Source organism: Thamnophis elegans, chromosome 1 (genome assembly GCF_009769535.1).
Source record: "Thamnophis elegans isolate rThaEle1 chromosome 1, rThaEle1.pri, whole genome shotgun sequence".
NCBI lineage: Eukaryota > Metazoa > Chordata > Lepidosauria > Squamata > Colubridae > Thamnophis > Thamnophis elegans.
Genome location: NC_045541.1, coordinates 60,398,654 through 60,423,979, shown reverse-complemented (window position 1 = coordinate 60,423,979; position 25,326 = coordinate 60,398,654). Strand labels below are relative to the sequence as shown.

Sequence of the window (25,326 nt, the reverse complement as noted above, 5' to 3'; positions counted from 1 at the left end):
AATCCATCACGAAAGAAGATGGAATTCGATTTATCAGTTTAAAAACAAGATCTAGAAACATGAAAATTAAGGCTCAATAATATGAACAACTGTGAGAGATATTTTGGGTGTATAATGAAGATTATCCACAAGAACTGTACTTGGGTCAGTTTTGATGGTGATCTTAACTAATAAAGTTTCACTGAGTGATTTTGGAAAACATTACAAATAGAAAAGGTTATATTTGCTTAAGTGGTTTGTGACATGATACTGCCAGTGAAAACTGGGTTTAATATAATTTGTGCTATTTGTGATTTGTGCTTTTTACTGCTTTTCTCCATGTATTATTTGAAGCATAGAGTCTCGGGACAACTGCTTGATAGATTGTCTCTTGATTTATGAGTGTTGCCCATCATTGCATATTTGTAAATGGAAAAGTGAACACTGGGTTTCTTTTGCCCTATGTTGTGAAATGTGGAAATACATGCAAGGAATTTTTCTGGCTCCCGCTTTTGCTTGGCAAGCAAATTCTTGCAAGTTTGCCATAACATTGTGGGTTTGAGGATCAAAGTTTGGAGATGCTGACCACATTTTAAAGATATTTGTATTTCAGGTTCCTTTCTTTCACTCTCATGGTAAAAGAGGCTACTAGAAACTCACATTAAGACTTTTTAAAAACATACCTAGGAAAATTAGTTTAAAAATAACATGTTGGTACACTTTTGATATCTGGAATAAATATGCATACAGTATCTACATTTCATAATGTGCAATTTAACATAGGTGAGTTTTTTTCACAAGTAACTTAGATTTCAAAGGTTAGCCTATAAAGTAATTGATACTGGTTTTGGTAATTATAAGTAGGCCTATACAAGCCGGTAGTTCTTTAGAAGGGCTTCCCCTGCCAAATTGTAACATTCAAATATGTTACAATACAATCCTCAGATAATCAGGCCATAAATTGTTTTATAGGTTAAACCAGCATGTGAAATTTAGTCCAGAAAGCAGTCAATAGCTATCAGAGATCTTTTAATAAGTATGCAATGTGATATTAATACTGTGTAGGTATAGATAAGCAGCATGGCTGCCATATTTTGCTGCAAAGATTTCAGTGCTCTTTGAGGAGAATTCTTTGCAGTAGTCATAGTGTAACCAGGGTATAGGTAACTTTTATATTATCAGATTGGCTCACAGATAACATGTAATTGTTTAAGGCCTTCTCTCCTCATTACTCTCCTAGAATAGAGTAAGATCAAAGCATCCTAAATCTTTCTTGCAAAATATAAGTTCTTTCAGAGCAGGTGACATCCCAGATAGAAAAAATGCCAGTAGCTTTTTACTAATCAGTAATATTTCTGCTCAGTTTGCACTGATTTATTCTTTTGAAGTCCATTATCAAATTTAGGCAATATTCAAGATAACCTTTTGTATAGTTAGGAGAAAAAGAGCAATAATGTTGAGCATTCAGACAAGGAAGTATTTGGCTTATACAAATAGTCCTCAATTTATGACCACAATTGTGATCAGAATTTTCATGGTTAAGCAAGATGCTTCAGTTGTGCAACTAGCATATGCTCATGCAAAACCATCCTCTCTCACCCCTTCCTGCTGTCACCGCCAGTCCATTGAGCTGGAAAGCTTGGGGACCACTATGCTAGAGGATGCCAATAGAGCCCTCATGGCAATCCCTACTACCACCATATCTCAAACCCACTGAACTGTTATATACTACATAATTGTTTTAAGTTCCATTTCATATTATAAAATATGATTAAATCATATTAAAATATATATTCCATATTTATATGCTTATATTATCTGTGAGTATTCTAAACAACTCTTTTGCAATGCTGTGTACATTAAAACAGCAAATATATGCAATATATTCAAGTCTTATCTTTCATCCTAAACAATATCTGCTAAACAGATATATCTTACTTTTCTTCAGACAAGAATATCCTTTGTATATTTTTATGATTTGGAGCAAGCTGCAAAATATTGTCCTTCTTCCTTATTGATGTAATACAGGGGTCTACAACCTTAAACACTCAAAGAGCCATTTGGATCTGTTTCCCACAGAAAACACTGGGAGCCACAAAACCTGGGTGGTTGTGGCCAATTCATCTAGTCACATGACTTGTCCTACCCATGCCTATCTCAGTTTTGTGGCTCTGGGTGTTTTCTGTGGGAGATTGGTCTCTCTTTCCCTTCTGTTTTTCTCTTTTTCCTCTCCCTCTCACTTTTTCCTTTCCTTTCCTTTCTCTCCCCTTCTCTTTCATTTGTTTCCCTCTTTTCCCTCTCTCTCATTCTCCTATGCGCTGCTTGGGGTTAACTTTGTCCATTAGCCTAGAGACTGAGTTATATATGCCTCCTCTGACTGTGCTAGTTCAGTTTTTTAACTTAGTCCAGCCTAAAGAGACATAAAATAATTTGCTCTAGGATAATAGACAAAATTAACTCATTTCTTTAGGATTCCTCACTATTTTGACTGTTTATTTGTGGAAATTGGCGAAGCACAGTTCATGTTGTCTGACTGGTTTGGCTCTCGCGGCCGGGGGACTTATCACCTGCAGAGGATCGCAGCCGTGCGGTTTGACTTGCATTCGTGTTGCGGTTAAGAGTAGGTTCGCCGCTCTCCATTTCATTTGTGACTGTGGTTGAGAGTCGGTTCGCCACTCTTGCGCTGGTTGGGGTGGGCGCAATCTGCTTAATTTAGTGTGACCTGTCCCAGAGCGGTTTCATCGCTTTGCCGCTGCCACACTGCTCTCGTTGCCGCTACGTTACCACCACGATAACAAGATCGCTGAAGGTCTCTGGCCATTTTGGGAGCCATTTGTTTTTGCACTGAAAAAGCAGCCGGAAGGGGCGCAACTTGTAGTTCGCGCCTGAATTGTAGTGACGCATCAACGGTCTTATCTGTGCTTGAGGAAGTCGGTTCGCCGCTATTCTGCTTCGGCATACGCGATTGTCTTTCGATCTCAGCAGCTTGAGCCAGCTTCGCTATTCGTAACAGCATATTCACTCTGGTATTTGAACGAATTGAGCCTTTCAATTCTCCCTATTAGTCATAATGGTGGATCATCCCACCTCCGGAGGCAGTGCTGGGGCTTCTACTTCTTCCCCGCTGCACTCTGAGACCGCCGAGGCCAGCACTAGGGTGGTTCCGGTTTAAGCCGGAAGTCCGTTCACGAACTTCCGGTTTGCCCATAGGGCCAGTTTTTTGTGCTCCAGAGGCTTCAGGGAAGCTCCTGAAGTCTCCGGAGGGCCTCGTTGGGGGGGAAGGCTGTTTTCGCCCTCCCCAAGTTCCTATAAAGCCTCTGGGGCCTCGGAAGGGCAAAAAAAGCATGCAAAAATGGGGGGTTGTGCCTGTCATGCGTGCATGCGCACTGGGTGTGTGTGTCACACATTGCATTATGGGTGTGGCATGCCTGCGCACGACCCCCCTGCGCTTCCTCCGCTTATGGCACACGAGCCAAAAAATGTTCGCCATCACTGATTTAGACCCTCCACTCAATATTTTGTTGAAGCACCTTTGACAGCAATTGTAGCCTCGAGTCTTTTTAGGTATGACGTGGCAAGCTTTGCAGATCTGGATTGGGGATTTTTTGCCATTCTTCCCTGCAAATCCTCTTCAAGTTCAGTAAGATTGGAGGGTGACCGTCAGTAGAGAGCCATTGTCAGGTTCCTCCAGAGATGTTCAATAGGGGTCAAGTCAGTGGCTGGGCCACTCTAGGACATTCACATAATTGTTCCTAAATCACTCCTGTGTTGTCTTGGCTTTATGCTTAAGATTGTTGTCATGTTGGAAAGTGAACCTCCAACCCAGTCTGATGTGAGCTTTCCCTCAACTCTGTCCAGTCTTCTACTCCCTACTGTTGAAAAACACCCCAATAGCATGATGCTGCCACCACCACGCTTCACTTTTGTTGGGATGATATAGGGCAAGTGTTGAGCAGTGCCTGGTTTTGTCCAAACATAACATTTAGAACTGAGGCCAAACAATTTAATCTTGGTTTCATCAAACCAGAGAATTTTGTTCCTCACAATCTCCGTCAAGTGTTTTTTTTTTTTGCAAACTCCAAGTGGACTTTCATGTATTTTGCACTGAGGAGAGGCTTCTGTCTAGTCACTTGGCCATAAAGCTCAGTCAGAGTGATTATCATGTTCTTGGTCACCTCTCTTACTAAGGCTCTTCTTTCATGATTGCTCAGTTTGATGGGGCAACCAGTTGGAAGAGTCCTAGTTGTAGTAGCAGTAGCAGTAGACTTATATACCGCTTCATAGGCCTTCAGGCCTCTCTAAGCGGTTTACAGAGAGTCAGCATATTGCCCCCAACAATCTGGGTCCTCATTTTACCCACCTCGGAAGGATGGAAGGCTGAGTCAGCCCTGAGCCGGTGAGATTTGAACCGCTGACCTGCTGATCTAGCAGTAGCCTGCAGTGCTGCATTTAACCACTGCGCCACCTTGGCTCTTTGTGCCAAACTTCCTCCCTTTAAGAATTATAGAGGTTCTTAGGAACCTTGAGTGCAGCAGAAATTTTTTTTGTAGCCTTCCTCAGATTTGTGCCTTGCAATAATCCTGTCTCTGAGCTCTGCAGGCAATTCCTTTGACCTCATGGCTTTTGGTCTGCCAGAGTATGCATTGTCAGATGTGAGGTTTTCTTTAGAGAGGGATGTCTCTTTCCAAATGATGTCCAATCAATTTAATTTAACTCAGACTCTAATCAAGTTGTAGAAACATAACTGCAACACTGTTGCGGTGGTTCTCCTCCTACCTCTCGGACAGGTCGCAGTCGGTGTTAGTGGGGGGGCAGAGATCGTCCCCTAGGCCCCTAACTTATGGGGTGCCTCAGGGCTCGGTCTTATCCCCCCTACTATTCAACATCTACATGAAACCGCTGGGAGAGATCATCCGCAGGCACGGGATCAGATACCATCAATATGCGGATGATACCCAGCTGTATCTGTCCGCCCCGTGCCAACTCAATGAAGCGGCAGACGTGATGAACCGAGTCCTTGAGGCCGTTATGGACTGGATGAGGGTTAACAAGCTTGTGCTCAACCCAGAAAAGACCGAGTGGCTGTTGTGCTTCCCTCCCAAAGATTCGATCAATATTCCATCACTCAGGCTGGGGGGTCAAATTCTATACCCCTCAGAGAGGGTTCGCAACTTGGGAGTCCTCCTGGATCCACAGCTATCGTTTGACCACCACTTGACGGCTGTGACCAGGGGGGCATTCGCCCAGGTTCGCCTGGTGCGCCAGTTGCGACCCTACCTGAATCGGGAGGCTCTCACAACAGTCACTCGGGCCCTTGTGACCTCTAGGCTGGAATACTGCAATGTGCTCTACATGGGGCTGCCCTTGAAGAGCATCCGGCGACTTCAGCTAGTACAGAACGCGGCCGCGCGAGTGATCGTGGGTGCACCTCGGTTCACCCACATAACACCTATCCTCCGCGAGCTGCGCTGGCTACCTGTCGATCTCCGGATGCGCTTCAAGGTGTTATTAGTCACCCATAAAGCCCTGCATGGTAGTGGATCTGGATACTTGAGAGACCGCCTTCTGCCAATTACCTCCCTGCGACCAATAAGATCTCATAGATTAGGCCTCCTCCGTATTCCATCGGCCAGCCAGTGCCGGCTGGCAACTACAAGGAGGAGGGCCTTCTCAGTAGTAGCCCCGACCCTTTGGAACGAGCTCCCCGTGGAGATTCGTACCCTCTCCACCGTCCAGGCCTTCCGCACAGCCCTTAAGAACTGGCTAGCCCGTCAGGCCTGGGGACAAGGATAGGCGCCCCTCCCGAATGATGAATGTATGTTGCTTGCTATTTTATTATATGTCTCTATGTCAATGTTTGTATTCCCCCTCCCTGATTTTATGTGAGCCGCCCTGAGTCCCCTCAGGGAAAAGGGCAGCCTACAAATATTAATAAAATCTAAAAAATCTAAATCTAAACTCAAGAGAACTGGGAGCCACCTGATCTGAATACTTATGCCAATATGGTATTTCATTTTTTTCTTTTTAATAAATTTACAAGTATGTCTACCTAGAGCTAAAAAACAGAAAGGTAAGAAATTGGTAGATTTTTCCAGGCAATGAGTGCTGCCACTGTATTTCTTGGGCCTATATGCTGCCTGGAGTTGCAACTCCATTGCTGACTTTAATGTTTAGACATGTTTATATGGGTATCATCAGAGCTTTAAGAGGCACCCATGATCCTTCTGATTGAGTGAGCAAGCAAATAGGCAACCAGTGGAAGGTCATTTAGGGTGAGAAAAACATTTTCTTGATTTCCTGGTGCCTGAATAGTTCTATTCGACAAATTGAAGTTTTCAGATTGACTTGAAAGATAGACGGATGTACAGTGCAATACATTATTACAATAATTCAGTCTGAAAATAATGAGGGCATGGAAAACTGATGCCAACTCTACCTGATGTCTAGTAAAACCTTGTTCAGAGATTTGGGGGTTCCTCTTTTAAACACCTATTTATTATATGTGAGTTTGCTTGGCCTCTTTGCTGATGAGGTGAACTATCTTTGAAGTATAATTTTTTTAGTTGCTGGCTAGAAAAGTTATAACTCTGAAAGTCACTGGTGGCAATTTTGATTCCTTGATATTCATATAGTGCTTTAATTTAATTGTGACCATGGTCAATTTCCTTATCTGTGTGGCATTATCACATTATCACTGTAGCATTGCAAATATATATTTCAGCAAATGCAAGAATTTTAATTGACATTGTTTTGCCTACAGTCTACAAGATAAGAAAAATTAGTAAGTGGACTGAGAAAAAAAGTAATTATCTATAATTTACATTAGAAAAAGCTTTCTCAAGAAAGTGTAGTTTACTGTATTTTTCAGAGTATAAGATGCACCTTTTTTTCCTCAAAAAAGAGGCTGAAAATCTTGGGTGTGTTTTATATACCGAATACAGCATTTTTGCCTCCCACCCACCCCCCCCTTTCACCAAAATGGTTGTGCATACTCTTAATGGAGGCTTTCAAAGAGCTCCTGGGGGCTGGGGAGGGTAGAAATTAGCAAAAAAGGGCCATTTTTGCCCCCCACCCCCCAGCAGCACTCTATAAGCCTCCATAAGGCTATGGATACAGGTTTTTTTGACAAAAAATGGGCCTGTTTTCTCGAAAAACGGGCCATTTTTTGTTCATTTTTGGCTCCCCCACCCCCCAGGAGCACTCTGTAAGCCCCCCCCCCCCAAGGCTATTCATGCCTTTTTTTTAAAGGGCCCGTTTTCACGAAAAATGGGCTGTTTGGGGGAGGTTTGCAGAGTGCAACACCCCCCCCCCAAAGCTCTTTAACTGATTGATGAGAATTACATTGATCAATTGCTGTGCCAGCAGAAACAAAGTCTTAAGTGCTGCAGATTGTCAGCAATTTCCTTCTCCAGCAAATGGATATACACCTGGAAACATCTACCTACTTACTTACTATCTGTCCCTCTCCCTACCTACCTATTGTATTTCTCTCTCTCTCTCTCTCTCTCTCTCTCTCTCTCTCTCTCTCCCTCCCTCTCTCTCTCTCTCCCCCTCCCTCCCTCCCTCCCTCCCTCTATCTATCTACTTACTTTTTTTTAATTTGCCTCTTCAAAATCTTGGTTTTATACTTCGGTGTATCTTATACTCTGAAAAATACGGTATTTCAGAAAAGGTAAAATTAAAAAGGTTGAATTAAACTACAGTTTGCTTAGCCACAATTTGCTGAGTAAACCACAGAGTACTAGGTGATAAATGATAGATAAATGATAAATTATACATTACTATAGCTAGGTTCAAACAAGATACTAAACCAAAACTAATAATAGCACAATTAGCAAACTAATTGTTTATTTATTTTATTATGCAAGTGCCTCCACTAGTTTGTTTAATAATGCATATGGAATATAATATGAAATTAAGAAATATTGGTTCACAATTTAGTTGTATGTTTTACTGAAAGATGTCCAGAGGAAGGCTGTTCTATAAAGTTGGTGCATTATAGTAAATCATTCTCTAGCACCCAACCTTTCTGGCAGCAGGGATAAGTTTCATGGAAGACAATTTTTCCACAGACTGGAGGAGAAAGGGAAGGAGCATGGAAGTGACATCTCCTGCATGTGCAGTTTACAGTAGGCTTCACACATCCATTGCTTACCTCTAGCTATGCGGCCCAGTTCCTAACAATACCGGTTCGTAGCCTGGGGATTGGGGACTCCTGCTCTAGTGGCTTAATTCCCCCTGATTTTACAGAAGTATAGGATAGTCAAGACTTTCTCCCAAAAAGAGTGGGTAAATTCTTATTGAAAAAGATGGTCCTGAACATACCACAAATGGCTAAATGGAGTAGCTTCTAAAGACTATCCAGAAAAAATAAAATTAGTGCAGAATATGGCAGTGCCATTGCTGCAGGTGTTAACTCCAGGAGTGTATTATACTTGTGCACAAGGCTCTGCATTAGTTGCTGAAAAGCTCTATAAGTGCAATTCAGAGTACTAGTATTAACCTATAAAGCTGTGTATGGTTGGCCATACACTCTAACTAGCAACATCTTATCACAGAAGAAACTCCTACTTATCCCTCATTTTAGAGTAATAAACATGGCCAGGTGCTTTTCTATTAGATAACTAATAATGTGAAATAGCCTCCCTGTAAATATTAGATTAACCTTCACCTTAATGCTTTTCCACAAAGAAGATAAAGTTGGATTATTCAGCAGGGCCTTTCAGAATAAATACTTTTCACTGTAATTGTATTGAATCTTATTTATTTTATATCCCATCTTATCATTTTCTTTATAAATAACTCAAGGTGGCAAACATATCTAACTATCTCTTCCTCCTTCTATTTCCCCCCCAACAACACGTGTGTGTGTGTAAAATTGGCACTGAAAAGATGCCTGACATAAAATATTTTAAAAAGCACAATATAAGACAAGAATAAACAATTCATGTGTTGCATGTGGTCTTTAAGATAATTCTATTCAAGCAGCTTATTTCTTTGATCAGTTCTGAATTACCATGATCTTCTAAATCAGGGATAAACAACTTAGGACCCTCTACAAGATCTGAGTCACATGTCCCATAATCCCTTATCATAACCATGTTGGCAATGTGCTTTATTAGTGTTAAAGTCCAACTGCAAATGTTTTAAAATAGCACTGTGGTGAATATGTTTGAAAGTATGAATGTGTATGAGCGAGAAGGAGGAGAATTACTCTTTTCCTTTTATAATAGTTAATTGGTGTGACAGCAGCCATTTTGTAAGTATTTTTATACAAAATCACCTTTTCTCATAGGACTGGACAAAACATTCCATGGTATGCTTTATGAATCATCCCTCAGAACCTTCTTTTTAAAATGACAAGATAGTCTTAACTATTGAAGAATTGATATGGTTCTTTCACTGTTCCTTCAATCTAAGCATGCTGCTTCTTTGAACAGTATAGCTTGAATGTTCTTCTGACCAGGGTTCAAAGGGGTGTTTACAAAGAATTCTTAAGAGTGGCAGTCATGTATTATACTGGTTGCTTATTTGAGATCTTCACATTTAGCGGGGTTTTCTAATTGCAGTGCAGCAAATAAGCATGGCTGGAGGATAATTTCCTTCCTTCTGCTATTTAAAAACTCTAAATCAGTGATTTGAGATACATCCAGAACAAATAAGCAAACACTGTTACTATCAAATTAAAAATAGCCAGCTTTTCCCTTGATGCCAGAATTAAATTAATGTTGATGGTTAGTCTAGCTTCCCAAAGAAGAATATTCTATAGTTTTAGTACCACACTTGAAACACACTATTTTTCCTTTATGCAAACTTATGATGGACACTTTTGGCAGGCTCCCTCCACGAGAAGAACCCTTTCTGCCTTGGCGTCTACCCTTGCCACTAGAGGACATCTTGCCACTAGAGGTGAGATTTGGCCACTGTCTTCTGACCTTCAAGAAAAGCCTTAAAACCTGACTACGCCAGTTGGCATAGGACCCTGAAGGAGTAGCTCTAGGCTGGGAATGGTTGGTGCAGTAACAGTGAAGGCACCCCTGCTGTTCTGTTCCAAACCCATGATTGTTTTAAAATCCTCTGCAATTTTAATTTGCTTTTATATTTATAATTGTTTTTATGTCTATGTTTTTATACATTGTAAGCCTCCAGAATTCTCTCAAACGATGAGATGGATGGCATAAAAATATCATAAATAATAAATAAATAAAATAAAACAGTGTTCCATCCAGCTGTTTGTTATCTTCTTGAAAGTCAATGCATATAGTAAATTTTAATCATCTTAAGAGAGGATTTATTTATCTATTTATTAGGTTTATAAGCCTGCCTAACTCAAATAATGTGACTCTGAGTAGTGTACCGCATAAACAACAATAATTCAAAAAAAAGGAAAAAAGAAAAAAACCACCATATAACAATAAATGAACAATATATAAATGTAAAATGGTAATGAATCACAACAAAACAACTATAGTGGGACTCCCATTCTATAGGCTACTTAGAAGACCTGGCAGAAGAGGCAGGTTTTAACAGTTTTCCCAAAGGCAAGAAGAGTTAGGAATTGCATATTGGTGTGGGGGGGGGGAGCAGTTACAAAGACAACAGGTATGCTCCCTAGGTTGTGTAAGATAATAATGGCAAGATTTGAAAGAAGGATCCTGGAGCACACAAAGTATTGTGGCCATTTTCTCCATAATCGGGACTTACTGGGTTTGGTGGACCCAACCAAGATTGATCAAAAGCTGCATTGGTTAAGATGACTTAAGAAGGATTTATAGGTGATATACCTGCTTTTCAAACAGGAATTCAACCTCATCTATGCTATGACATTTATCTGAGCAGAGCCTCAAGGCAGACACATGGTTTCTAGATTTCTGTATTTGGCTTGTTTAAAAAAAATTAGTGTTTTAATAATTCAGTGTAAAATTATAAGACAGTCTGATATTTTTATACACACATTTAGGAATGAAACCAATCAGAAAAATTAAGTTCTCCTAGGCGCTGCTTGGAGTGTCCAAGCTCGGGTTAACTTCAGCTTGCTGCCCAAGGAACTTGAGTTTGAAACTTTGTTGTAGCTCCACCTCCTGGTTGCTCCAGAGGCTCAGTTTTAAAAAACTCAGTCGCCCAACAGGACGTATTTCCAGGGGTCCAGTCCTTGTGCAGCAAGCTGGACCCCAATTTAGTATTTCCTAGAGAGTTTGTAGCTCCTTTTTGCTAGTTTGGATAGATAGGTTGTAGTTAGGATAATTTTATCCTGCTTTTCTACTTCTACGAGAATTCTGCTTTAATCCATCGCGCAGGCAGGCTCCCTGGGGTGATCGCAGCCCAGCCTCCACCTGGGCTGTTTCTAGGTTGGGTCTCTCCCAAAACGCCAGTTCAGTGAGTACGTGGGGGGGGGCGATTTGGCAGCTAAAGCCTTCCTGAGCCCCTGACAGGAGCGCTAGGCTCCGTGCCGGCCTGACAACGCTCCAGGCGCGCGCGGCAAAAGAGCCCGCCATTTTAAACGGCGCACTTTCGTTTCCAGGCCTCTATTCTTGCCGCACAGCCTCCTTTGAACAGCGGATCGCCGCGGAGGGCCGCCTTAAGCCCGGAGACTCACGTGGGGTGCTCACGCTGTCTCTTGCCCTCCTTCTCCTTCCAGTGGCCGCAGGGAACCCGGGCTTCAAACCTCCGCCTACCTGCCTTCAGCGCGGATCCGCAGGCGCTAGGCCGATCCTCTCAGCCAGCTCCAGCCTCCCTCTCCTCTCTTCAGCCGGCTAGGCCTCTGAGTCTTAAAGGCCCAGCGTGTGGATCAGGTTCTGGCCTACCCCAGGCCTGGTCTACTGCCATTGCCAGAATGGAGCAACAGCTTAATACTATTAGCATGGAAGAGAGGCAAGGGGAAAAGATCGGGCCCACTCCCAGTAAGCGTAGCAGGCCCAATCCATCGGGCAAGGGAGTTGGGGGGGGGTATTTCCCCAGGGAAGAAGCAGCCTAAGGTAGGCTCGGCCTCCAAGGGTGAGGAAAAAATGGCACTGCGCCGTCAGAAGGCCCTGGAGAAACAGTTCCAGAGGGCCCAGGCCGCACAGTGCAAGATTTCTATGGAGCCATCCCCCAATGAGACCGGGGGTGGGTCTCCCAGGGGCGAATCCCAGCAAGGGGAATCCCCTCTAGGCCCAGGCAGTGAGGACTTTGGGTTCTCCCCCAACCCTCATAGGGCTTCCTTGGGATCCCCTACCCATTCCATGGCTATGGATTCCCTAGCAGACATGGATTCAGGAGCTAAGGAGGAATCCTTAGCTCCATCTGAATTGGAGCCCCCTCCCCCGCAGGGTCAGGATTCCATCCTATCCAGGGCCATGGAGGAGGTGGTAGCTCGGGCCATATCCAAAGGCATCTCAGATGGCATGGTACAGCTGGCAGCCCAGTTGCCCTCTGTGGCACACAAGCCATCTCCTAGTCAGGCCAAGATTCCCAAGGCCTCTGAAGCTAGGGCACCCTCTCCTGCCCCCACGGGCCTTAGTGAGGTGTCAGATCAGGAGGAGCCTGAGGTAGAGGTTCCGGTCCTATTGGAGGATGAGGAACCTGCCACTGAACAGGCCACGGGCTCAGCCCTATTCAATCCTGTTTAAGCCCCTCCTTATGAAGGCCAGGGCTGCAGGCCCCCAGATGGGTCTCCCAGCTCCCGCAGCAAAGCCTGTATCTGATCTGGTCACGGGTGTAGTCATAGGGCCCCAGGACCCCGGCGCAGGCCTTTTTAACGAGGTTCCTCTGCCTTTGGACCTCGTGCCGGCACCCCAGTTATTTTTGGACATCATCCAGCGACAATGGGTGCAGCCGGGGACTCTAGCCACTCCCAGTGGGACGGAGAGGAAGCTATTCACCATGGAGGCTCCCCTGGAGGAGCTCCTCAAGGTTCCTCAGGTGGACGATCCAATTATGGCTCTCACATCCGCCACTTCCCTTCCAGCCGAGTTATTGGAAGGCCTCAAGGCAGAGGACAAGAGGCCGGAATCCGCGGCTCTTAAGACGCACCAGGCCACCGCCTGGGCCATGCGCGCTTCCTAGATCTGCTTAGATCCATTCCTCACCGAGAATAAGGATAAGTGCAAGGTGCTCCCTCCGGTCACAAAAAAGCATGAACGGAAAGGTCAGCCCTTTCGCAAAAATTCCTTTCGGAATAGCGAGCCCTCCACTTCCACTGCCGGTCCTAGTCAAGCCTACAGTGCCTCACAGGATCGCGCCCAGGATAGACCCTCCTTTAGAGACAGAGGGAAGCAGCAGGGTTTCCGCAAACCCTTCCCAGGAGGCTATTCCAACAGGCCCTTTAGAAAGTCAAAGTGACCGTCACAGGGCTCCCCCCATAGGCGGCTGGCTTCAGCTCTATGCCGCCCAGTGGGAGGAAACGACGACGGACAGTTGGGTCAGGAACACGGTCCGCCACGGGCTGACCCTGGAGTTCCTGTCCTTCCCCCTGAGAACCTTCCTCCTTTTCCCTATCCTCAGGTCCGCCCACAAGTTACAACTGATGAGGGCGGAGATACAACACCTTTTAGAGATAGCGGCCATAGAGGAGGTCCCCAGAGGTCAAGAAGGCAGGGGGTTTTATTCCATCTTCTTCCTGGTCCCCAAGTCATCAGGGGGGGTGAGGGCGATCCTGGACCTCAAGAAGCTGAACAAGCATCTGGCGTACAAGCGCTTCAAGATGCAGTCCCTCCAGACCATCCTGGGCTGCGTCAGACCCGGCGATCTGCTGACATCGATCGACCTGAAGGAGGTGTATCTGCACGTTCCGATCCACCCGGCGCACCGCCAGTTCCTGAGGTTCCAGTTCGCCCATTACCAGTACAGGGCCCTTCCCTTCGGGCTCTCGTCGGCCCCGCGGACTTTCACCAAGCTACTGGCAGCTGTAGCCGCACGACTCCGGTCTCTGCCCGTCAGATTGGAATGCTACCTGGACGACATACTTATCCACTCGTCGTCCAGGGGGCAAGCCCAAGCAGACCTGGCCACCACCATCAAGGCCCTGCAGCTTCACGGGTTCTCCGTCAACCTCACCAAGAGCCATCTGAACCCGACCTGCAGGATCCAGCACCTCGGAACGATCATCAATTCCGAAACCTGCTAAGTCTTCCTCACTCAAGAGTGAGTCAACAGCATCTGGACCCTGGTGAGGAGCATCCGCTCGACCGGGTCAGCCTCGATCCTCTCTCTATCACAACTAATGGGGAAGGTGGTGTCTTGCATCGTGGTGGTCCCTTGGGCGCGGCTGCACATGCGAGAACTGCAATGATTCCTGCTCCCTCTCCAAAGGAAGAAGGCCAGCAACTCCAGACAGGTGGTACGGGTCCCACCGAAGGTCCTCCGTTCCCTCCGATGGTGGCAGACGGAAGGTCTCCTCAAAGGCACACGCTTCAGGGAGCCAAAGAGGCTGATAATCACCACAGACGTCAGCCTCTTCGGCTGGGGTGCTCATCTAGGAACAGCGGTGGTCCAGGGCAGGTGGTCGCATGCGGAGCTCGCCCACAACATCAACTGGCTGGAGCTCCGGGCCGCAAGACTCGCCCTGCGCCACTTCCTCGATCAGGTCAGAGGCCGCGATGTACTGATTCTGACGGACAACATCGCCGCCAAAACCTACATCAACCACCAGGGCGGCACGCGGTCTCTGGCGCTGATGTCGGAAGCAGAGACCCTACGTCGCTGGCCGGAGAGTCATCTGGCGTCAATACGAGCAGACCACATCTCTGCCGTGGACAACGTGCCAGCGGACTGGCTCAGCAGAACAACCATCCAGAACTCGGAATGGCGTCTGCACCTGAGACTGTTTTACCAGCTGTCTCAGAAGTTCGGCCACCCGGTTGTCGACCTGTTTGCCTCGCCGGCCAACGCCCAACTTCCCAGATACTTCACCCGGTTCCATTGCCCAGGGGTGGAGGGCACGGACGCTTTAAGATCCCGCTGGCCCCCGGGTCGGCTGTACGCCTTCCCTCCGCTCCCTCTGATACCACATGTCATTCGGAAGATTCTGGAGGAAGCTGCGGAGGTGCTCCTAGTCGCTCCTCACTGGCCGAGGAGGACTTGGTTTGCCGACCTGGTCAGCCTGTCGGTGTCCCGGCCGTGGCGCATACCTTAGGAGCAAATCTCCCTCAGCCAGGGGGTCATCCAACATCCGGAGCCCCAGTGGCTGCAGCTGGCCGTCTGGCACTTGAGGGGGACCTCCTGAGGCTTCATTGCTTCTCCGACAGAGTCATCCAGATGATTCAGGCCTCCAGACGACCGTCCACCGTCAGAATCTACGAGGCTACGTGGACGGCCTTCTCCAGTTGGTGCCTCAACCATCACCTTGTGGCATCCTCTGCGACCATTCCGCAAGTCCTGGAATTTCTTCAGGACGATTTGGAGAAAGGGCTGGCACCAAACACTCTCCGTAGACAGGTGGCTGCCCTGAGCACCATGCTGTCTTCTGACTCTCAGCTACCGATTTCACGACATCCTCAGGTAAAAGGGGTTCCTGAAGGGGGTGTCCAACCTTTGCCTGCCCACCATTCACAGGTACCCTACCTGGGACTTGACTGTTGTTCTGCAGGCATTGACCGCATCTCCCTTTGAACCGTTGCGGACGGTGGGCCTACGGCACCTTACGCTAAAGACCGCCTTCCTCACCGCCATCACATCTGCCCGCAGAATTTTGGAGTTGGCCGCCTTGTCTGTCAGAGGCAACCTTTGCATTTTCCACTCCGACAGAGTCATATTGAGACTGGACCCTGCCTTTGTCCCGAAGATTAACACCATCTTCCACAGAGTGCAGGAAGTGATACTCCCTGACTTTTGCCCTCGTCCCAAGCACCAGAGGGAAGTCACTTGGCACAAATTGGATGTACGGCGGGCGGTGCGTATTTACTTAAAGCGAATGGCTCCGTAAATCGGAGGCCTTATTTGTGTCATTCCAGCCGGCCTCCATGGGGAAGAAAGTCACATCCTCTACCATCGGACGCTGGCTCAGAGCGTACATCAAGTTGTCTTACGAGACTCAGGCCAGACCGGTTCCCTCGCGCATAACAGCACACTCTACGAGGAGCGCTGCGACTTCGGCCACCTGGGCTATGCAAGCACCAATTGAAGAAATCTGCCGTGCTGCGACGTGGTCTGGTCCTTCTCCATTTATACGCAACTATAGACTGGACACTTTCGCCTCCGCTGAGGCGTCTTTTGGGAAGAGAGTTCTACAGAGGGTCGTGGCAACCACCGCGGCCCCGGACATTTCTTCTTCCCTCCCAACTTCAACATAGCTTTGGCATGTCCCGAGCTTGGACACTCCAAGCAGCGCCTAGGAGAAAGACCATTGGCTTACCTGAATGGTCGTTCTCGAGGCACTGCGGAGTGTCCAAACCCACCCTTAAGGTGGGGCCGCGAGGTGTGTTCTTAGCACCTTTATGTCTTGGACTAGTTCAGTCATGGACTATTGATCTCCTTCATTTTTTAAAACTGAGCCTCTGGAGCAACCAGGAGGCGGAGCTACAACAAAGTTTCAAACTCAGTTCCTTGGGCAGCAAGCTGAAGTTAACCCGAGCTTGGACACTCCGCAGTGCCTCGAGAACGACAATTCAGGTAAGCCAATGGTCTTTATCATCATGTAAAGATGATGTAGGAATATAAGAAAATATGTCCAGGAAGTTGAGAAGATTAACCATTCTATAGTACTATAGTTTAAATAGTATGGGGAAGCTTTATAGAAAGACACACATCATGAATATTTACTACAATGTTTCTAGAGAACTAAATATGTATGAATGTCAAGCTGTTCCCCAACTGAATGGTAAACATATACTATATGAGCAGTTCAGTTTAGCTTATGATCAAAGACCAGTACAAGTAACGCACAAACAAGATACAATAGAGTGTTAAAATACATTAACATAATGACTTAACTAGCATCTAATAAGTGAAATCCAAGATTTGTGAACATTAATATTATACTAAATATAACTTCTAAAATTGCAGCAAGATAATGAGCAAGTAAAATTTAAGATAGGGTTAAAATGCATTTTTAGAATGGGCTAACTAGCATCTAATAGGTAAAATCCAGACTGCGGCCTCTATTAGATCATCACAGGTCTGTGACTAAAAAGCTGTTTGATTATTGGAGACTTCCTGTGGGAGGAGCCTGTCGCCGAGGAGCTCAACGGAGCCCCTCTTAGAGTACTGGTTTGTATATCTAATTAAGATCAATAGATATCATCCCTTTCTGGCAGAAAGGGACAGGCAGAAGCTCAGGTGTTAGGATTTATTCGTAGTTCACAGCCCTTTTCCTTTTTTTTTTTGGGCTGCGAACAGAGAATAGACCCAGCGTAACTGAGCTCTTATCTCCAGCCAGTTCTTCGCAGCTGCCTTTTTGCAGCCCTAGACAGCCGACTCCCACACTCAGGACAATGATAAATTGTTTTTAAGATAATACGAGCGGGTCTCACTTCTGTGATGTGTTTTTTTTTTTTAACTATCTAAACACCAGCCTTGTTCTTCCTTTGAACTTCTCTGCGCAATTGGGATACAAAATGGCGTTTTTACTGTGTTGGTGATTGATGACGTAATTAACTGGCTTTATTTCCCCGGAGACTGCTACTCATTAATGAGCAAAATCTACAAATAATTTATGGAGAACTGACCAGCTGAAGACACTGTTTATCTGTCTATTCTCAGATTTTATCTATAATGTCTCCCAGGTCTAAACAGGCAAAAAAATCCTCCCCCCTTGTGCTTAAAGAACTTGTTACCAAATCGCTGCCTTTGTCTCCTACGCCATCTACTGGAGATTCTTTGACACAGGAGCTTCTCTTTCAAATAATTAATGACTTTAGAAAAGAAATTAAAGAATTTGTGTTGGATTTATGCGATAAAATACAGACCAAAATTGCCCAGATAAATGCGAATATGTTTGAAGTCACGTCTACTTTAACAGATTATATTGAAGAAATGGAGACGAAATTGGAAACTTTGGAGGGGGCTAACTTTAATTTGACTTCTAATATCCAAGCATTACAACAAGAGATTACAGATACTCAAACACAACTTACAATGATAAATTATAACAGAAAGGCGTCTGCAATAAGAGTTAGAGGACTGCCCGAAAAGAAAGGAGAGAACTTGAAACAGACGTTTGTAGAAGCTTTCAGCCAAGCGGTGGGAGGTCCGGGACTCAATTTTGATTGGAATATTCGAAAAATCTATCGCCAAAATTCGCGTGTAGCAGAGCAACGACAGCTTCCAAGAGACATAATTATATACTTTTTCACAAGAGAATCCAGAAATGCGATTACTCAAAAATTTTACAATAACAGGCTCCGAATAGATGGCCATGATTTGTTTGTCTTTAAAGAGATCCCGCTCCAGATGCTGCAAGCAAGGAGAGGTTATACTTTTTTAACCCAAGAACTTAGAAATCGTCAAATAAAGTATAAATGGGAAGCTCCAGTTGGAATCACAGTTACATTTGAAAATCAAAGATTTCGTATTAATTCTGTTTCGGAAGCTCGGGACTTTTATTATAAAACTCTGAAGGCGGGGCTTCCTGACTCACTTGGAAACGCGGAAGGACAAGGTGAAGGAAAGATAAGCAGCAAGTCACTTGGTTACAAGAAGGAGGGAGGTGTTCTCCCCCTACTGGAGAGGCAGAAGAGCGGAAACTGAGGATTCAGTCATATTTTCAAAGCAGCGGGACACGTGGTTATAAGGCAGAGGGTTGCCTTTTCTTTCCGGAAGGGCAGAAGAGTAAAGAATATAGACCCAGCGACGTCTTTAAAATACTTTCTAAGCTTTTGGACTGATTAAAACTTTAGGATTTCTGTTTGGTATGAAATGGTAAAGCTGTGTGCTGATGAGGAATGGAAAGAAGCATTGCTTATTCTAGACAGATATTATACGGGACTTTTACAAGACTTATTTGAATTTCAAGCCAAACCGCATGAAGTGTTTTCTGTGAGGAAAGTGGGGACTAAGATTTATTTGAATTGCGGTTTGGGATGAATGGAGTTGGGAAGAGTGGGGCAGAAAGGAAGGTGGAGCGGGATATTGATGAAGGGATCTTGGGATTGAACGAACTGGTATGGATTTTGGGCACACATTTTACGAATTTACATGTCTGAAGTATAACATAAAAAGCTCAGGATTTTAAAGTGAAGAGTGAGATCCTAATCTTATGCAATTTGGGCTTGGGAGGAATGGAGACGTGAAACGAAGGATAGGAAGATGAGTAGCGAAAGTATGAAGATAAATTGATTTTTGTATAAACTAATATTTGAATATAAGGTTAAGAAAGGCTATCTGGAGAGTCTACAGGAAGATGGGGGTAAATATCAAAGAAGTAAGGGACAAGGACAAAATATAAATGGAATGATTCACACTGTTTAAATTTTAAGAATGATGGGAGGCTGAGCATAATGCAAAAGATTTTTCAATTTTTTTTTTAATTTACTTTTTTGTTTTTGTTTTTTTTCTTTTTCGGAGTGTTCTTTTTATTTTATTTTTATTATTATTGTTAATAAGATATTTTGAAGGTGAATGGTACTGAACTGTGCCGGGTGTGTGACCTGGGAAGTCGGAGGGGGTTAGGGAGGGGGGTTCATTGGGGGTGGGTGGGTGGGTGGAGATATAGTTTCAATATATAGAATAAGAAGAATACACTTGTATACTGTTGTTCCTTATCTTTTCTTTTTATTTTTCTCTTTTTTTTTCTTATTGCTTTTTTCCTTTCTTTTTTCTTTTTGGCGTAAGGAATAGAGAAATGCACCATAGTGAGAAGTAGAGGAAAGGAAGAGGGAGAAGTAAGGAGGGAGGAAGAGGGGAATGTAAGGAGGATGAGAGGGGAAGGAGGGTGAGGAAGGCGAGAAAGGAAGATAGGAGGGGAAAGGGAAGTAGGAGGGGTGATCGTTGGAGGGAGAAAGGAAAGTTGGAGGGGGAGAAGAAGGGGTGTATGAAAGCGATAGGTTGGGTTTATGAGTTGTGTTTAGGTTGGGGTTGGTTTTTTTTCTTACTATTATATTATTATTATTGCAAATATCCCGTATATAAGTGAATGTACAAAATTGAAAATGAAAATGAATAAAACATTTAATACATAAAAGCTGTTTGATTATTTTCATCTAATTTCCATGTGTTTTGGTGTGCTGAAAACAAATAAAATATTGAAAAAACTCCTAGACATCATGATTTGCCACAACATGCAAAATTGTCTTAAAATTTATCATTTTTTAAAAAAAAATGGTATTTTTTTATATTATGGGTTTTTAACCAAATTTAAAGTCCAAATTACTATTAATTAATTCACATAAGTGCATTTAAGATATAAAATGCCAAAAAAAACCTTAAAGGGTTATGTAAAAAAAAAAATAGCACTGTAAATCTGATGGTCAGCAATATATACATAAGGTAAGCAAGTTTTAAGTCTGTGCTTCTAATAGTAGAAGGGATTAATCTTTTCTGAAGAATCCAGTGGGAGGGAGACACAGGGCAGATAGCAGCATCTTCGGTTAGTGCAGGGGGCATGGCCAGCACTGTGATGTCTCGTGTACAGACACAGAGCTGCTCTCTCCTACATGCCACGCTTGTGCACGAATCATCATCAGGTTCTTGGTTCTAGGCTGTTCTCCATAGTGAGGGGGGAGGAGTATCCAGAATGGGTTGACCTTGTCCTCTCATGATTGGATGAGTCAGATAAGCTCTTTGGGCAATGCCCCCTGGCCATCAGATATTCCCCATATTTGACTCATCCACTCACTGGAAAGGTTGCATCATTCTGGACCTCCAGTAATTTACAAAGGATTAAGGAAAATAAACTTGGACTCGGCAAATCCTGCCTCCCTACATCGCGCACAGCCTCCTCCTGCAAGGACTGGACTGCCACAAGCCCCCTGGAGCGGCACGCTGCCCTGACCACTGAGTGAGACGGAGTCACACAGTGAGGACCTTTGCTGGGCAAGCAGGAGGACAGGGCACATGCTTCCTAGAGGCAAGCCCTTGCCGCAGAGGCTTATCAGGAGCAGGAGCGCTCCTCCGCTCCCCTCAGGGCCATGAACCACAGGTTGTTAAAACGCCCTGGAAAGCCTGCACTGGCAGCTATCACCAGTGAACAAGGTGAGAGCCAGAGAGGCTCAGAAAGAGCTGCGGGAGGCAGGGGGAGGCGAGAGAGACAGGCGGCAGCAGCAGCCACATGGCAGCCTGCAAAGGCACAAGCCATTTCCATGTGCTCCAGCAAAGAGGAGCCTTTTGAATTTGGAGCTGGGGGCCATCTTGAAACTTCGTGGTCCAAGATGGCGGCCCCCAGCAGCTCAGAGGAGGCCGGCAGGAGCCCAGCTCTCAGCCCTCCAGCAACACCACCACCGGAGGCTCTGAGGAGCCTTAAAAAGCTGAAAAACCATCGCAGAGCCATTAGCCAAGGGCGGGGGAGGCAGCAAAGGGCCAAAAGGAGGCTTATCAAGGAGGTTAAAGAGGCAGGCGGTGGATCAATCCCCCCCTCCAAGCCTACCTCCTAGATGAATCACAGAGGCAGCTGCCACAAGGCTTGCAGCAGGAAGACCCCCCCCCCCAACCTGAGAACTCCTCCCCCCAGGGGAGGATCCCCCCCAACCTGAGAACTCCTCCCCCCAGGGGAGGATCCCCTTCGGCTTGTCCTCCGGTGTTACAGCAACCTTGCCTCACGTATGCAAGCCCGTTTCTGTCCCTTTTCTGACTGCCAAGTAACAGGAGAAGGCTTCCCCCTTAAGAACACTCTCCTTTAAGTAGGAGAAAGAGGGGGGGGCGAGAAGGCTATCAGAAGGAGACCACAGTTAACGGCCAGCAGCTCTTAGTAGCACAAGCTGTGTTTTTTGTTGCTAATTCTTGAGGGCGGGGCTATGGTATTTGCCCCGCAGAGCCATTTGGGAAGAAGGGGGAGGAGAGGCCCCAGGTGGCCCAAGATGGCAGCCCCCTGCAGCCTGGAAAAACAAGCAGAGGGGGGAGGAGTAATCAGGCCAGCTGCTAAAGGCTGCAGCTCTCAATGGAGGGACAGAAGAGCCTCCAATCAGGTTAGAGATTACCCCTGAAGGCCTTCCAAGGGTGGGGGCGACTAGGCAAAGAGCAAAATACAATGCAATACAATACTATGCAATACAATAGCAGAGTGGGAAGGGACCTTGCAGGTCTTCTAGCCCAACCCCCTGCCTAGGCAGGAAATCCTATACCATTTCAGACAAATGGCTATCCAACATCTTCTTTAAAACTTCCACTGTTGGGGCATTCACAACTTCTGGAGGCAAGGTGTTCCACTGATTCATTGTTCTAACTGTCAGGAAATTTCTCCTCAGTTCTAAGTTGCTTCTCTCCTTGATTAGTTTCTACCCATTGCTTCTTGTTCTGCATTCAAGTGCCTTGGAGGATAGTTGGGCTGCCTCTTCTCTGTGGCAACCCCTGAGATATTGGAACACTGCTTTCACATCTCCCCTAGTCCTTCCTTTCAGTAAACTAGACCCACCCAGTTCCTGCAACCATTCTTCATAGGCTTTAGCCTCCAGTCCCCTGATCCTCTCTGTTGCCTTTCTCTGCACTCTCCCTAGAGTCTCCACATCCTTTCTACATCATGGTGACCAAACTGAATGCAGAATTCCAAGTGTGGCCTTCCCAAGGCCTTATAAAGTGGGATTAACACTTCATGGGAGCTTGATTCTATTCCTCTGTTTATGCAGCCAAAAACTGTGTTGGTCTTTCTGGCAGCTGTTGCACACTGCTGGCTCATATTAAAGGTTGTCCACTAGGACTCCAAGATCCCCTTCACAGTCACTACTGTGGAGCAATGTATTCTGTACCTGTGCACTTCATTTTCGTTGCCTAAAGGTAGAACCTTACTTCATTGAATCTCATTTTCCTAGCCAGTGCCCAATGTTCAAGTGTATGAAGATCCTTCTGTATCTTTAGCCTGTATTCTGGAGTATTGGCTATTCCTGCCAACTTGGGGTCATCTGCAAATCTGATGAGTCCCCCCACCGATCAGCATTTAACAAACAGAGAGCTAACAGTCATTCTGGCTCCTTCTTATGACCGCTTGAGATAACAGCAGTTCTTAAAGAAACAGTACTACTATCATGGCACATATATATTGCTAACCCAACTGTTAGCTTACACACCTAACACCCTCATTCAAATCACTGATGAAGATGTTGAAGAGTACTGGGGCCAACACAGAGCCTTGGGATACTCACTGCATTCTTCTCTCCATGAAGAGGCAGTTCCATCGAGGAGTACAGGTGTGTGCGGTTGGTCAACCAGTTACAAAGCCATCTGGTGTGACTATGTCTAACCCACATTCTTCTACTTTACCTAGTAGTATGTTATGGTCTACCTTATCAGGACTTGCTGAAGTCCAAGTTAACTATATCGATGGCATTCCTATGGTCCACTAGTGTTGTCACCATATCGAAGAAGGCAATATGGCTAGTCTGGCATGATCTGTTTTTGACAAACCCATGTTGGCTTTGGGCTCTTGAGCTGTTTTTCTCCCTTTCTGAAGAGGGGAATCACATCAGCAATCCTATAGTGGTTCTCTGGTATTCCAGGATCTCTGATAGATATAGTTTCAGTTGTTTGGAGATCTCGTCTGCCAGTTCCTTCAGATCCCTGGGGTGTAACCCATCCGGTCCTGGGAATTGGACTTTGGCTAAGGTAGACAGGTGCTCACTTACCATTTCTTCCCTATCTCATCTTGGGTTCCTAATCTGATTTTTGGGCTGCTGTTCTTGATAGGTTGGACTGTTTATCCCTTTGGGTAAAGACAGATGCCAAGCACGAGTTAAATAGTTCTGCTTTACCCCTGCTGCTTGTCACCTTCGGGCCACTTTCTCCCAGCAAGGGACCAATCGTTTCCTTAATCTTTCTTGGTTTTAACAGGCGGGAAGATGCCCCCTTTTGTATTTTATATTATACAATTGTATCACAGCGGCCAGTTGTTTCACCGGATTTGGCATTGGTTACTAGTCGGGCCCCACCCAGGGGCCTAGGACGTCGTAACGTATTTTCGTAATATGCGTGCAGATCCAAGCAGTGCGGCTTTTTGCATTTGACTGATGGTGATTTTGTCAATTTTTAACTGTTTTAAATGTAATTCCAGTGCTTTTGGAATAGCACCCAGTGTGCCAGTTACCACTGGAATTACCACTGCTGGTTTGTGCCATAGTCATTGAATTTCGATTTTTAAGTCCTGGTATTTTGTGATTTTTTTCATGTTCCTTCTCGGCGACCCTGCTATCACCTGGTATTGCGATGTCTATGATTGTGACCTTATTTTTCTCAACCAGTGTGATGTCTGGTGTATTATGCACCAGTATTTTGTCCGTTTGTATACGGAAATCCCACAAGATCTTGACCATCTGATTTTTGATGACTTTTTCAGGCTGATGTTCCCACCAGTTTGTTGCTGTTTTAATATTATAATTTTTGCACAAATTCCAATGGATCATTTGTGCTACTGAATTGTGCCGCAATTTATAATCAGTCTGCACAATTTTTTTACAGCAGCTGAGTATGTGATCAACAGTTTCATCAGCTTCTTTGCAAAGTCTGCATTTGGCATCATCAGAGGATTTTTCGATTTTGGCCTTAATGGCATTTGTGCGGATAGCTTGTTCTTGCGCAGCCAGGATTAGTGACTCTGTTTCTTTCTTTAATGTACCTGTTGTTAACCATAACCAAGTTTGTTCACTGTCCACTTTATCTTTTATTTTTTCCAGAAATTGGCCATGCAGTGCTTTGTTCTGCCAACTCTCCATTCTTGATTTTATCACATCTTTTCTGTATTCTTGTTTCGTCTGTTGGGCCTTCAGTAGTTTTTTGTTCTTTACTTCAATTAATAGATGTTCTTGACTTTCTTTTAAATAATCAGCCCGTACATGTTTTTCTTCTTCAACTGTTTGCTTCACTTGTAATAATCCTCTGCCACCTGATTTTCGGGGCAGATATAGTCTATCAGTATCACCACGTGGATGTAAACTGTAGTGCATTGTCATTAGTTTCCTGGTTTTTCGGTCCAAAATGTCCAAATCAGCTTGTATCCAGTTAACTATACCAGCTGTGTATCTTATAACTGGTATTGCCTGGGTATTTATGGCCTTGATTGTATTTCCACCATTCAATTTAGATTTCAAAATTTTCCTAACTCTGTTGGTGTACTCTCGCCTGACAATAGTTTTTACTTCTCCATGCTTGATATTATCCAACTGCAGAATGCCTAAGTATTTGTAGGCTTCATTTTTGTTGCATTTAATTAGTTGGCCATTGGGCATTTTAATTCCCTCACATGCAGTGATTTTGCCTCTTTTTATGGATACAGTAGCACATTTTTCCATGCCA

At 45.0% G+C, this 25,326-nt stretch overlaps 1 protein-coding gene across 3 annotated transcripts in view; it reads left to right on the top strand.

Moving 5' to 3' along the window:
- Positions 1-25,326, top strand: part of MAP3K2 (mitogen-activated protein kinase kinase kinase 2) — a 62,478-nt gene that overhangs the window by 1,466 nt on the left and 35,686 nt on the right. The window contains exon 2 of one of the 3 annotated variants that reach the window (XM_032216957.1): positions 9,816-9,888. The exons of the other annotated variants lie outside the window; for them this stretch is intronic. The gene's annotated coding sequence lies outside the window, so the exon portion shown is untranslated. The remainder of the gene's footprint in view (positions 1-9,815; positions 9,889-25,326) is intronic. 3 annotated transcript variants of the gene reach the window in all.